The sequence below is a fragment of the Columba livia genome, chromosome 2, assembly GCF_036013475.1.
Source record: "Columba livia isolate bColLiv1 breed racing homer chromosome 2, bColLiv1.pat.W.v2, whole genome shotgun sequence".
Lineage (NCBI taxonomy): Eukaryota > Metazoa > Chordata > Aves > Columbiformes > Columbidae > Columba > Columba livia.
This window is the reverse complement of record NC_088603.1, coordinates 94,741,929-94,756,532: the sequence shown is the minus strand read 5'-3', so window position 1 is coordinate 94,756,532 and position 14,604 is coordinate 94,741,929. Positions and strand designations below refer to the sequence as shown.

At 42.2% G+C, this 14,604-nt stretch overlaps 1 protein-coding gene across 22 annotated transcripts in view; it reads right to left on the bottom strand.

Moving 5' to 3' along the window:
• LOC102098626 (poly(rC)-binding protein 3) overlaps nucleotides 1-14,604 on the bottom strand; it is a 524,682-nt gene that overhangs the window by 176,401 nt on the left and 333,677 nt on the right. For 21 of the 22 annotated variants that reach the window (XM_065052857.1, XM_065052853.1, XM_065052855.1 and 18 more), the window contains one exon: nucleotides 14,318-14,418. The gene's annotated coding sequence lies outside the window, so the exon portion shown is untranslated. Of the gene's footprint in view, nucleotides 1-2,488; nucleotides 2,642-14,317; nucleotides 14,419-14,604 lie in introns of those variants that run through there. The other variant, XM_065052862.1, reaches the window with a different exon arrangement.

Sequence of the window (14,604 nt, the reverse complement as noted above, 5' to 3'; positions counted from 1 at the left end):
GGGGAAGGAGAACCTCTCTCGATCTACTAACCACCCCCCTTCTAATACACCCCAGGATGCCATTGGCCTTCCTGGCCACAAGGGCACAGTGCTGGCTCATGGTCATCCTGTTGTCCACCAGGACCCCCAGGTCCCTTTCCCCTACACTGCTCTCTAATATGTAATTTCCCAACCTATACTGGAACCTGGGGTTGTTCCTGCCCAGATGCAGGTCTCTACACTTTCCCACGTTAAATTTCATCAGGTTATTCCCCGCCCAACTCTCCAGCCTGTCCAGGTCCCGCTGGATGGCAGCACAGCCTTCTGGCGTGTCAGCCACTCCTCCCAGCTTAGTGTCATCAGCAAACTTGCTGATAGTACACTCTATTCCCTCGTCTAAATCGTTAATGAATATATTGAATAATATTGGCCCCAGTACTGACCCCTGAGGCACTCCACTAGATATCCTTGATCCGGGCTCCAGGTAGACTACAAACTTCCCTAAGATGAGGGTCAACCCTGCATATTGGGCCCTCTGTTCCTTTCAGAAGGGAATTTCCTATTACAATCACCCTTCTTTCTTTCTTATCAGAGGCAGTCTTAAGTTGTGAAGTCAACTGCCTCTTCCTATGTGATCTTGTAGGCAGGCTTGGCACCACCTCCTCACCTACCTCTTCTTCAAGATCCAGGGCCTCAAACCTATTACGGAGGGGCACCTGGGGAGACAAAGCAGGCAGGGAGGGGGTCTGCCCGTGACGCCGAACCAGAATACACTTCCAACCCTTGTCGTCTTTTAGGTCCCCTATCTCTGCCCGACAGCAACAAGGGCAGGGCCGTCTCAGGACTTGCGCCTCTGTCCGAGAGGGCAGGAGGTCCATCTCCTTTTGGGGGGTACCTCCCTGGGGCCTTTCCGACAGGCACGTCAGGGTGTTACTCCACCAGTCGATCTCCCTTTCACACTCCCCGATGGTCCTCAGTGTCTCAACCTCCTCCTTAAGTTTCACAACCACGTCGAGCAGGTCTTGCACCTGCTCACACCTCACACAGGTGGAGTGCTGGCCTCCCTCCCCCGGCAGCAGCAGGCTCTGGCACTCCCTGCAGCCGGAGACCTGAACAGCCACCGTTCGGGACAGAACCTCCTCAGTCTGCAGAGCCACAGTCTGTTTGAGACAAGCTCTCCTCCTGGAGGCGACCATGGTCGTCAGCACTCTAGGATGCCGGCAATAAGTTAGAGGGGCTGACAAGCAACAAGTGTTCTCTGCACCCTGCTACACAAGCTACCACACCTGCTGCTGCAGCACAGTGTGGGTGGGACTCACCCGCTACACAACCTGGTTGCTCCTCCCTACACCTGGCGGGCAGCGACTACTCGCTGCCCTCCCAAAGGATGTTTCAAGGCAAGGGGAGGGGGTGTGGTCGCCGTCACCGTGGGAACGCCCCCCGCCACGTCAGCCGCTCTCTCGCAATGGCTGCCGGGGCTGCAGGGATTGGGACTCGACGGGAATCACGCTGTCCCTGTACGTTTCCCTCTGAGCTTCCTAACCCCGGCTGAACCTCGTGGTCGGCTGAACCCCGCCGGCTCGGCTCTCGCTGGGCTGTCTCCGATCAGCTGACTGGATGTCTCACCACCTGTGTAACACATACCACGAGGGCAGAAATCACCACTGCAATGCTTCAGGTGTGACTGTTTAAAGACACACAAGTCGGACCTAAAGAAGGACTTGGATGCCTGAAACTTGCCAGCTTCTCCCAGCTACTTCTGTTAGCACAAGAAAAGACATTGACTCTCCCCAACAAACCCTCCTCCCTGACCTCATGTGCCTTTAAAACTCAAAACATCAGTTTGAAGCCAAGAAAAATTGGTTCATATATAAATGGAAAAATTACACATAAACTAATTCAAAACATGAAATTATGAGTGACTATGAGAAAACCATGAACTGTAATTAAAGTTGCACCTCCTATTATTTTCCAGAGCAAAACATTAATTACCAGAGTGGCTGTATTTAATCAGAGAAATATTAAATTCTGCAAGGGTTAAAAGCTACAGAAAGTTGCTGTAGAATCGTACAACTACAGATCTGGCTTGACTTTAAAAAGAGGTGATGGGAAGTACAGGTGCAACAGACTGAAATACTTGTCTTTTTTTCGCTCAGTGGGCAGTACTGAAGAGTAGGGCAGAAAATGGGATGTGTTCCAGCCAACTGCAGAGGAACTGTTGTACTCATTTTACAGATTAATAGGACATTTGTACAAAGATTTTAATAAGAGAAGCAATAACTGAAACAGTAGCAGGCAATGTTATCTATGAGAAAACACTATGGAAGTCTTTTTAGCTTTTATTTTATCAAATAACAATTTAACAAAGAAGTTTTGTAATTTTTCATTTTGTCCCCAAGTACTTAATGACAAGCACAGCTCCAGAAGATATCTCTTACTATCCTTCTGGACTCTGATTTCTCACGCAGAATGAGCGTATGGAGGTTTTAATATTAAATAGCTTACTCACAGCACTTTCATTCAGACTCACACGCTAGTTTTCCTCCTTCATAAAAAGGTATTTTTGAATACATGACTGAAGAGCCAATCCACAAAGTTGTCTTCTGAATGCAGCAGCAGAGCGCAACAGACGATCTCAGAGTTATCCGTCTCGATGCGCTCGGAGGAACGCATGGGTAACGCTCTGCACATCGTTCTGAGCATAGTGGGAAATTCCATCCACACCAGCCAGGCTGGAAAAAACCTTTATTCCTGATTGGCTGCTCATCCCAAACTGCCTGGCAGAGGTTTGAAATATGCAATGCGGGGAAGTGATATTCTGTGGCATTCATTCAATCTACCTGCACTACACTCCAGGGAGCCATGCTATTAAACAACAGCCCCAGTGGGTCAATAAAGTTAATTTAATTAAATTGCTTTCCCTCCCACTCTTCCAGCTTTGAAGATTTAAGGCACAGGGACACAGTGCTGCTTGTAAATAAAAGGATGATTTAGCTAATCATTTGCTGAAGAAAGACATATTTTTATCAATAATTCTATACAGAAGGCAGAGAGCTAGTTTAAATTAAAACAATCGTGTACGATAAGGGAAGAGACAATGCCTACTAATGAATGACCATTAATATTTTTCAAGGAGTGTCAATTAAATCCACTACTTAAAAGTTAAATCTCAGAGACTGCACTTTTTGATCCATAAAAGGGAAATTACAATTGCTTGAGTGTAATGTTATGAAGCATACTATCATTATTAGAAGCATAATGAATACACATTCTTAATTTGCTGGGAACTGACCTAGTCCCTTTCTGGTCATTTTGATCTGTGCACTCTCACTGCCTTACAAGAATCATGTTTTAGGAGCCTCTAGTCTTTCCTTTTCTACGGCAGTATACAGAAAATATCACCAATAGCTAAGAATAACAAACATTACAGTTAATCCAGTGTTTACAGATTATTTGCAACCTTATCATACTTTCAAATCCTCAGTCTGAAACCTCTGAGGCTGCTTGTCTATTTGAGGCTAGATAGTTTGAAGAGCCACAATTAAACTGATGTAGCTCTTTTACTCAATGATATTTAGGCATTCTTATTTGTTTTTCCTCAGAAACTCTACTGCTTATCCACTCAGAATACAGACCTGTGTTCTGTCAGGAGTTGCCCTGCTGTCATGTGTGCAACCTCTGCTCTGTCTCCACCTTTGCCCCAAACCTCTCTTTGCATACAGTGAGCAAAAACATGTCAAGCACTGGCAGCTAGGCTCTCTAGAGATTTCTTCTACATTGTTTATAATTTATTCCCTCTGAGCTTTTACCTGCAAGTAAATGGGTATTTTTGTTTCTTTTCAGCAAATATCTTTACTGTTCTCTATGAATAACAAGGTCTTGGAGGTGGTCTGAGTTCTTATAAGCAAGTGAAGAGAGAGAGAGAGACTTGTAAAGGCGTGTAGGCACCATCTAATTTAGGAAGCACAAAAATACACTACAAATTGGAAAAAGGTCCCTCTATGGCCTCATAGCCAGCTCTTGCAGTACAGCCAGTCTCTCGATAAACCTGTCTGCCATGGAGTCTGAGACTGTCTTTTACTCCCAGAGCTCAAATCCTTCTCCAGTGTTGTGTCTACTGTTTGTTCTATTCAGCCACTATCCACCCAGGACAAGTGGAATATCTGTGATCCCAAACCAGTGAAATCACAAAGCTGAGTAGTCTCACGATAGAGTCCTTTCTCTGCTTTTCATACTGGGTGTTTTGTCAGTTACTTTTACCTAGCACAAGCTGGAACAGCAACTGCCTTCCTACACATCCTTTTCCAGTATTACAGAAAGAAGCCTGGGGAGAGCATTACTTAGATTTGAATGTCACTCCATAAGAACTCCTACTGAATACCATAAGACAAGACTAAGATTAAAAATATTATTTACTGTGATTAGGAGTGTCAGAATTCAGTTGGAACAAACAGTCACTTGTCTGCTTCATATTTCAGGATGTGTTACTTCATCAATGCCTTGTCAAAGTTGAGCATTCACAATGAAAAATGCATTTACAAACACAAACATTAAATAACTAGGTTCAGAAAATCAATATAAAACTAAAAATCACCTATCTAGGGAGCTGTTTGTCAAAAAGACTGAATTCATTTAAATTAATGGCACAATGCAGTGGACAGGTAGGCAGGATGCTGAGTATTGTAGGGTCAGAGCCAGGAGGTTTGATGGGATTGCCTGTCCCCCTCCTTGCACAATTTGTGCAGTACCCAGGGGTGATGCACTTAACCTCCAGGAGAGAAGGATGACACTCAGCTGCTCCTGGTGCACCTTCCTGCTGATGGATCTCAGCCTCAGAGAAGGAGAGTTCTATTCACAGCATCCAGAGGTGCCAGCAAGAGGAGGACTCGCTTGTAGGACAACAGTGACCTTTTTCGCTAGGATTGAATAAACTGAATAAGACTCTTAAGGAAATAAAAGGGCAAATAAAAGGGAAGCTTCTATTATAAAACAAAAAACATTGAAATGGAAATATCTTTTTTTTTTTTTCCTTTTTAACCAGTTTAACTCCATATGGCAGAATAAAATAATTCAAAATTATAGTAATTATATTTACATATTTTCCTTTCCTTTTCTCCCTTCAATTCCCCAAGCCTGATGAAGCTGATAGACCAGGAGACAGATGCTCTGCACTTGTATTTCAATATATAAGTCTCAGTGAATCGTAGGAAAACTACAACCATTAGCAAAAAAGAAAGAAAAAAATATTAGAAGGATAATTTTCTTAGGATAATTAAATGGTTTGGTTCCTTCCTAATTAATTGTACTTTTGGCTCCTTGTGCATTTGTACCCTGACAAGATGGGCCAAGAATGTGTCTGTATCTGCCTAATAAGCATTGTTATCTTTTAACTGGTTATTAGTACTACAATACAAAAATAATATTCATGTTGAGCTACACAGGACTGCATTTCACCAAACCTGCTCTTAAGCTGGACTGGGTCTTCCCTGTTACATCAGAATGGCAGAATCATAGTTTGGAAGTGGCACTCCTCCTTAAAAAGAGACCAAACACTCGCTCTCTGTCCCAAATTCTTTGGGCTGTCAGGAATTTGCAATCCTTTGCCAAAGCCCCAGGAGGAGCTGCTGGAGGCAGGGTGTCACAGACATAGACCATAGCCCCAGGGATCCCAGCTGCAGCAACATTGATTTCTTCTATTTTTAATTGTGTGGGTGATGCAGTTCGAGCCCATTCTGCAGCCAAAGGGCCAAGACAGACACGCTGACCCTGGAGACTCCCACTAGGCCGGGCTCCTGTGCCCACTACCTGGGCTGCTGCTGGCCATCCATGATTTGTGCCTATGGGAAGAGGCTGAGGGAACCCCAGTCTTGAAGGTTCCGCTCCCTTTGCCCACTGGAGAACAGGAGGGGAGCAGCAACAGCAGCAGCCTGTCTGTGCACTGTAAGGAGCAGAGACCACTCATTTCACTTACAGGAATGAGTATAGATATTCACAGTGACCTTGCCTACATTTAGGCACTTAACCAAAACTCCTGATGCAGGAGAACAGTTCTGTTTGGCCGACAACAGAAAGAAACAGACACCTCTGAAGACAGAACTACAGGCCTCCCAGTACTTCTCTGTGTTAATGAGAAGAAAAACTTGAGATGATGGTACATCTGAACTTAGGGGCCTCAGTCATATGCCAGCAGTTAGAATCACAGAATAGTTTGGGTTGGAAGGGACCTTCAAAGGTCATCTAGTCCAACCCCCCTGAAATGAATGAGCAGGGACATCTTCAACTAGATCAGGTTGCTCAGAGCCCCGTCCAGCCTGGCCTGGAATGTTTCCAGGGATGGGGCATCCAGCACCTCTCTGGGCAATCTGTGCCATTTTTTTTTTCTACCCTCATTGTAAAAAATTTCTTCCTCGTGTCCAGCCTGAATCTTCCTTCTTCTAGTTTAAAACCATTACCCCTGTCCTGTCATAACATGTCCTTCTAAAAAGTCTGTCTCCTTCCTTCTTATAGGCTCAAGTACTGAAGGTTGCAATAAGGTCTCCCCAGAGCCTCCTCCAGGCTGAACAACCCCGACTCTCTCAGCCTGTCCTTGTAGGAGAGGTGTTCCAGCCCTCTGATCATCTTGGTGACCTTCCGCTGGCCCCTCTCCAACAGGTCCATGTCTTTCCTGTACTGAGAGCTCCAGAGCTGGACGCAGGACTCCAGGTGGGGTCTCACCAGAGCAGAGGGGCAGAATCACCTCCCTTGGCCTGCTGGCCATGCTCCTTTTGATGCAGCCCAGGGTACAACTGGCCTTCTGGGCTGCAGGTGCGCATTGATGGCTCAACTCACATCTTTTGTCCCCTAGTACCCCGAAGTCTTTCTCTGCAGGGCTGCTCTCAATCCTTTCATCTTCCAGCCTGTACTGACACTAGGGGTTGCTCCGACCCAGGTGCAGGACCTTGCACTTGCCCTTGTTGAACCTCATGAGGTTCACATGGGCCCACTTCTCATGCTTGTCCAGGTCCCTCTGGATGGCATCCTGTCCCTCAGGCATGTAGACAGATGTTAGACAGGTGTGAGTCCATGGGATCATTGAGGAACAAGAAAGGCTGTGAGGATGAGAGTGGTGATTAGGGCACCCGACTGTCCAGTAGGACCAGCCTGCTCCTCTCCTCCCACTGTCCTGAGCACTCCTGCACAGGGTGCCCCAAACTGCAGCTCAGGCTGTCACATTCACACCAACTAGCAGGTACAGGGAGTGCTTGGTCCCCTGCAGCCAGATACTACCTGGCCACAGCAGAAATGCTGTCCCGGCTTGGGTCTGGGCCCACAGCTGTGTTTCTGGGAAGGAAGGCAAAGCTGCAAAGAGCTTCCCACTGCTGCAGAGGAGAAGTTGCCACCTGCCAGTTCAGTATCCAGCAAAGACAGGCAATACCTGCTCTGGCACAAAGTCTCCAAGGGGAAAGGTAACCCTGAACACAATTTTTACACACCTGAACTTGGGTGAATTTCTGCCTTTTTGTGTCCACTGTCATTTCTTGCCTGATTAGAGGCTCCCTAAAACTGAATTTTCAGATGTCTCTCCCCTCCACCATCCACCCAACCAGGTGAGAGTGATCCTTCATTTTCACTCATGAGTTCACTTGCAAAACTCTGAATTAGCAAAGACAGGTGTCACAGGTCCTCAGCATTTCCTGTGGCCAAGATGTTTATTTGTTATACCTGTCCGCCCAGTCAATGAGTGCTCTATTACACTCTGGGCAAACACATTCCTTCCTGCCAGCCTCCAAACTACATCTGTCGGTTCAGCAATGCTCTACAAGGAGCAACTGCTGTGCTGTAGGGAAAGAAGATTGTGATCAGCACCATTTGTCTGCATAATTGCACTTGTTACTGGACAGTTGTTGGGTCAGAGGCTAATGTTTTTATTTATAGTCTTTCCACATTCATCTGAATTTTCCTGTGCCTTTTCCCATAACAAAGACTGTGATGCTATTTGGCTTCATACTGCAGAAAGTCTGCTATAAATCTGAAAAAATAAATATCTCCGTTACGCTCAATTGAATAGAATTTTACATTAAGGAGCTGGAGAGGTGCCTCAGATTCAAGGTGCATTTCCCAGAGCAAGGAGAGACCACGTACAGAGTTAGCTTCTTTTTTCTTCATATTGTGTAACTTCTATTTCTAGGAAAATGTATTGAATCCTGCTAATGATATACAAGGAATTATATGTATGGAAGATGAAGATCTATACATTTTGAAGACTGGCTTTCACTTAGACCTTTATTAACCCCACTACTAATCAGAACTCAAATAACCTTGCCAGGATGTTACCTTGTCTTCAAAAACTGAAATAAAAAAATATGTCTCCCTTATATCTCAGGGTCCATATTATCTGGTTCTGAAATTCCCTAAATGAGAAAACATATTTGTTTTGTTTATGATAAGAATGCTGTTTATTTTCAAAAAGATAATGCATAGTGTTTTGCCTTTTTGTTATGCTCATTAGATAAACAAGTCAACATCTAACACACCTGTTGTCTTAGAAAAGCCACTATTTCACTTCTTTAACACCTTGAGTGTTTCCAAAGAATAATGCAAAGTAGAGCTGCTTGCTTCATTTTCCATTGTTCTGCAAACAGCCTGCATAGAAATTTGTGCACCATTTTTTAATACAAGAATGGATTTTGCTCAAACTAGACACTTATTTTTTGAGATTAAATATCTATTTTTATTTTAAAATAGGATCATTTAAAATTAAACATGAAATTTTAACAATATACTGCCACACTTCTTAAATTCCATAAGTTGATTTACATTAAATGACGTCAAATCACTGAGCTGGGAGAATTTAACTGACTGGAGGAAATGGTCTCTGATTAAGTATGCAGTCCAAGTTTGATACCTGTAGCTTCCTCTGCAGGTACAGAGAAGGTATTTTCTTCACTTTATTTGGGTTAGCTCTGTTTAATATCTAGTTCATGCAAAGCTATCTCTTGAGAGCTGATAAAGGTAGAAAATCTTATGTCCCACTGTAGGTAAAATCTCCATGGCAGAGGCTGAAATCTGCTAATTCTAAAATCTTGCAGGACACAGTAAATAGAAAGAAACACACAGTATAAAGAATGATTCATTTGACTAAGAAATCAGCTTAATATAAGTAATAAATAAAACAAATAAATGTAGTAAGTGTGAAATATCATTCATTGGTATCTATGATAAAAAAAAAGTAAAATCAGGAGCGTTTTTATAATTCCCTAAATGCAACTTATTATAGGTCCACCTTTAGAAATGGAAGTACCTGATGTAAACAAAGTAATAGTCAAAATAATCTGTTAATCATAACATTGGAACAAGACTGACTATAATGATCTAGGACTCTTCTCCTATCACAATTTTGACCATGGGAATTATGCTGCCAGTCAATAATACTGTAAGCAAGGACAATATGATGTAAAAGGAAATTATCCACTTATATTTCGGTAATAATGTACTTCCTAGTCTAGGTTATCAAACAATTGAGGTCACTCACCTTATTATTTACTGCAACACTGTGGCAGAAAACTAAAATAACTTAATGACACTAAGAAGAACCAACGCTTTTCCAGGAAACTAATTAAAAAATATACAAACAAAAGACAGAATGATCGCTTAAATTATGTTCCTTGCTTGTTTTTTCCCATGGTAAAACCATCAAATTGGTTCTTGGCTTTTTTCAAAAAACCCAAAGCAGATTGAGCTCTTTGAATCTGTTGCAAACATTTTCTTCGGTGTACTAATGATTTCTGTGGCTCTCTTCCGACCCCCTCGGATTTTTAAATGCCCTTTCTTAAAGCAGGGGCACCAAAACAGGGTATTCTAGCATCAGCCTCACCAAAACCAGACTTATGACTGAAGGAACAACCTCTGTTCTGGGCAATCCATTTTCTCACTCAAGCTGCTTATCTGCTGTGATTCCTGAAATATTTTCCCCAAAGGTTAGGACTCCTTAGAACACAATTCCTTTATCTCTCAATGAAGCTAGTATTCTTTAACCTTAAATTCAGTATTTTGCTTTATATAGATGAACTGGGGTTACCAGGCAACTCAGGTTGCTTGCTACAGCAAGTGGCCTGGACTCTTTGCATCATTTGCAAATTTCATCGACAATTATCTGCCCACTTCCAGGTTGTCTGAAAAATACTGAAAACATGTGTCTAATTGTGAACCTTGTGGAAAACCGCTGCAAATTCCCTCCCTCGATTATGACTCCTCATGCCAATTATTTTCTGTGGTGTGCTCATTTAGCTTGTGCTCATTTAGGATATGGTCTGTTGACATTATGTAGGGTTAAATTTTTATCAGAACAATTCATAGATTGCAGCAAACTCTACTAAATACTTTGCCTGGCAATGCTGTAAAGCCAAAGTAGCTGAAAGGTACTGTAAACAGAGGTGAGAGATTTGGGTTCAAATACTACTTTGTAGAAGAGACACAATAAGTAGAGAGAAGAGAGAAAATAAGTAGAAGAGACACAATACAATACAGTGGGTAAGCAATTGGCTGACAGGTCGGGCTCAAAGGGTTCTAGTAAATGGGGTTATGTCAGGCTGGAGACCAGTCACTTTTGGGGTACCACAGGGATCCATCTTAGGGCCAGCGCTCTTCAATGTCTTTATAAATGACTTAGACTCAGGACTTGCGGGATTACTTAGTAAGTTTGCTGAAGACACAAGATTGGGAGGAGCTGTCAACACTCTCAAGGGCAGAGAGGCCCTGCAGAGGGATCTGGACAAACTGAAGAAGTGGGCAATCACCAACCACATGAAGTTCAACAAGGGCAAGTGCCAGATTTTGCACATGGGACACGGCAACCCTGGCTGTACATACAGACTGGGGGATGAGATGTTGGAAAGCAGCTCCGTGGAGAAGGATCTGGGGGTTCTGGTTGATGGCAAGTTGAACATGAGCCAACAGTGTCCCTGGCAGCCAAAAGGGCCAACCATGTCCTATGTGCACCAAACAGCATTGCCAGCCGGGTGAGGGAGGTGATTGTACTGCTCTGCCCTGCACTGGTGCGGCCTCACCTGGAGCACTGTGTGCAGTTCTGGGTGCTACAGGATAAAAAGGTTACAAAGCTGCTGGTGAGTGTCCAGAAGAGGGCTATGAAGTTGCTGAGGGGTTTGGAGGAGGAGGAGGAGCGGCTAAAGTCACTTGATTTGTTCAGCCTGGAGAAGAGGAGACTGAGGGGAGACCTCATGGCAGCTACAGCTTGCTCACAAGGGGAGGAGGAGGGGCAGGTGCTGATCTCTTTAGTGACCAATGATAGAACCCAAGGGAATGGCAGGAAGATGTGCCAGAGGAGGTTTAGGTTGGACATTAGGAAAAGGTTCTTCATGCAGAGGGTGTTGAAGCACTGGAACAGGCTCCCCAGGGAGGTGTCACAGCCCCAAGCCTGACAGTATTGAAGAAGAGACTGGGCAACACCCTCAGACACATGTTGTGAACTGTGGTATTGTCATATGCAGGGACAGGAGTTGGACACAATGATCCTTGTGGGTCCCTTCCAACTCAGGACATTCTATAATTCTGTGGTAAGGGGGAATTGAGCCTGTGACTACTACAACTCTGTACTTCAAAACAAGAGGAGATATGACCACCACTCCTTCTACCTATGCTGTGAGCCTGCCTATCCTTCTCCTTTGTTTTTGTAACATCTGCCTTAAGACATGATATTGTTAGTTAAAATCAATAAATCTGCCTAAAACCAAACAAAACCTCTTCCTCACTCCCCACTCCCATCTCAAAATGAAACCCTCCCTTTTCTCCATTCAGATTGACTCACTATTTATTATTTACTTCCTGGGTTGATGAAGTGATAAATCAGATTTGTGTACAGTCCTGATATGCTTAATGCTGCAGAGATTCATGAATTCAATTATTAGGCTAGGGTTCATTGTGTCAAACAGCCTCAGCTTCCTTATGGTCTGCTTTTCATGGCAAACAGGACAGAACTTCAAAACTGCATCTTAGAGAGCAACACAAGAAGAAATGAAGCTGTTTGCTCTAGCCTGTCTTTACTCTTCGTAAAATCCAAGTGAATGGTCAATTGAGTAAATAAGGAAACTCATATTGTTATAGATATCTCTGACACACTATAGTCCAGACAGGAAAGTGAAGCACACAAAAGAGCAAATAATTAGAAGAGGGATCACAAGTGATATATTCAGTCAATCTACTGTCTGGGAAGATAAAAATCCAAGTCATGACCCTGTGTTCCTTTAAGACCCCAAATAAAGTTACAAAAGTTTGGCTATGTTATTGTAGCCCAAACATCTGAAAAGCAAACAAGCAATAGAAAGAAGGAAGCTGATTTTGCGTTTGTGAAAACAAGGCAAACTGAGAAAAATCATACAATTTCATTTGCTTGTGTAGAATGTGAAATTTCAGATGTTCAATCTATAGCTTCTAATAAAATTATGTTTAATTAATATAAATAACATAAATCCAAGGATTTTTATTCCTGCATTTTCACTAGTTTATGTGAGCAGTTATTAAAAAGTGTGTATTCTTTATATCACTTTTTCTTCTTTTATATGAAATAATACACCAGAAGTCTTTTATTTTGGAGACTACGAGTAGATAAACTCGCTCAACTATGACATACAAATCAATGAAATATTAGATACTGCATGACTTAAGTTCAATGCATTCTTTTCATCTTTATCTTAGAAATATGAAGTGTCAAAAAGTGATAATATCCTAAAATTTCACTAAGTTATCATATGCAGAGTGATCAAATATGATTGCCAAAGCTGAGCCAGCCTGTAACCAGGCACTGAGTTTCATAAAGTCCATCAGATACACTGAAGCAGAGCATATTCCAACAAGAAGCAAATAACAATATTTATAATAGCTACATGAAACCACAAAGAAAGACGAAGAAGTGTGGTCATGATATGAGAATCTTTATTGCTATTTTGTTGGAGCAGTATCTGGAGATCTATATAGATATATATATATATATATATGTACACATAAAAATGTATTTAAATGATCACTGACTTAAGAAGCCAGGATGAGTGGACACCATTGTTTGGCAATAATTTTGTGTTTAAAAATGTAGTTTCTTATAAATCTTATTCTTTATGAACAGGAAAACTATAAGAAGTTCTGAAGTTCTCCTTTAACAAGTCACTTGTCTCTGCCTTCCTATGCAAGCTGTACTTTTTCCTCTCTGTTTTTCTCAATCCTGCTAGTCCTTCTAATACTATTTCCTCTAACTGTAGAGCTTATCCTCAGAGACTATAAATTCTAGCAGTTCCCAAATCCTTCCAGCTTCCCTTCCCTAAGTCCAGTAAGGACTTCTAAAGTGTTACATACTTTTATTTTTCTTTTCTATAAAATATCTGTTATTTTTGAGAGATAATATTGTATTTGTCTCAGAGTTATCACCTTGGGCCTTACTCAAATTGAGAGGAGTAACAACTTATAGGTTACTTTAAAAATCTTTAAAAACTCCCAAAAGGGGTTTTCTCTTGTTTAGAATTGAAGCCAAGAATTAGACAAACTCCTCTTCCCACTTCCCAGTATAGCCATGACAGACTCCAGAAAATCTAAACATTATCAGAGATTAATAAAGTCCCAAGACCCTTTTCAAGGCTTGAGTTCCCCATTTTACATGATTTTACCTTTGGGGTACTATGGTACTATTTCTGTCATATAAATAACTAGCATAGTTATGGAAACAAGTTATATTAAAAGGTTATCCTAGTATAGCCTGTTGTAGTAGGCGGACTATGCTGTGTAAGGTACTGATTTAGATGCAAAATCCTGATGTAGTACAAGACTGAGACTATGCAGCTCAACCTTTCAAAGAATAGGACGTGCAGAGGGAGCACAGGACACCAAATGGACAAAGGAGGTATATGACCACAGTTATTGTATCCATGTGAATCCTGGAAAACTTTAGGGTCCCATTAACTACAATGGGTAATCTCTGGATGCTTCCAGGAAGAAAAAGAGCCCAACTGCAAATGGATAAGCATTTCCAGACCCAGATACCACATAATTCTAGTGACAGAAAAAAAGGCTTTAACCATTTAACCTTTTACCAGGGAAAAGCCCCTGAACAATCAGATATATGACTACAATCCCATGTGCATTACAAGTTAGAATAGCCAGGTGATCCAATACTTTATTTCAATTATATCTCTGATATTGTTAGGTTTCTTTCTGGCTGAGAAATACTAAGATTACTTCCATACTATTCAATTTGCACTCATATTCACTCGGCCCAGCAAATGAATCTAGCAGTCCATATAATAAATACAAGGATGAAATGCAAGGGGAGGAACAAAGCCGAGAATGAAGAACTTACTTGTCAGAAGACCAGTGATATTTAAAAAACTGCTGTTGTTGGTCAGTTTTTGTAGTCACTCTCCAGTCTCAAGGAAGAAATCTAAGGGTGTTGAGTATGCTCTGAAAAGAAGAATAATCAAGGACTTAGTCATTATAACACCTATCAAATACTAAACCAAAACTTGTAGAAAATAATTTGCTTTCCCATTTTATGAGGTTACTCATTAATAATTTTTTATTCCACCACTGAATCTCTGCAGAGAGTTTATAGGCTGCTACCAGCTGAACTGCTCAGATCAGGCTTCC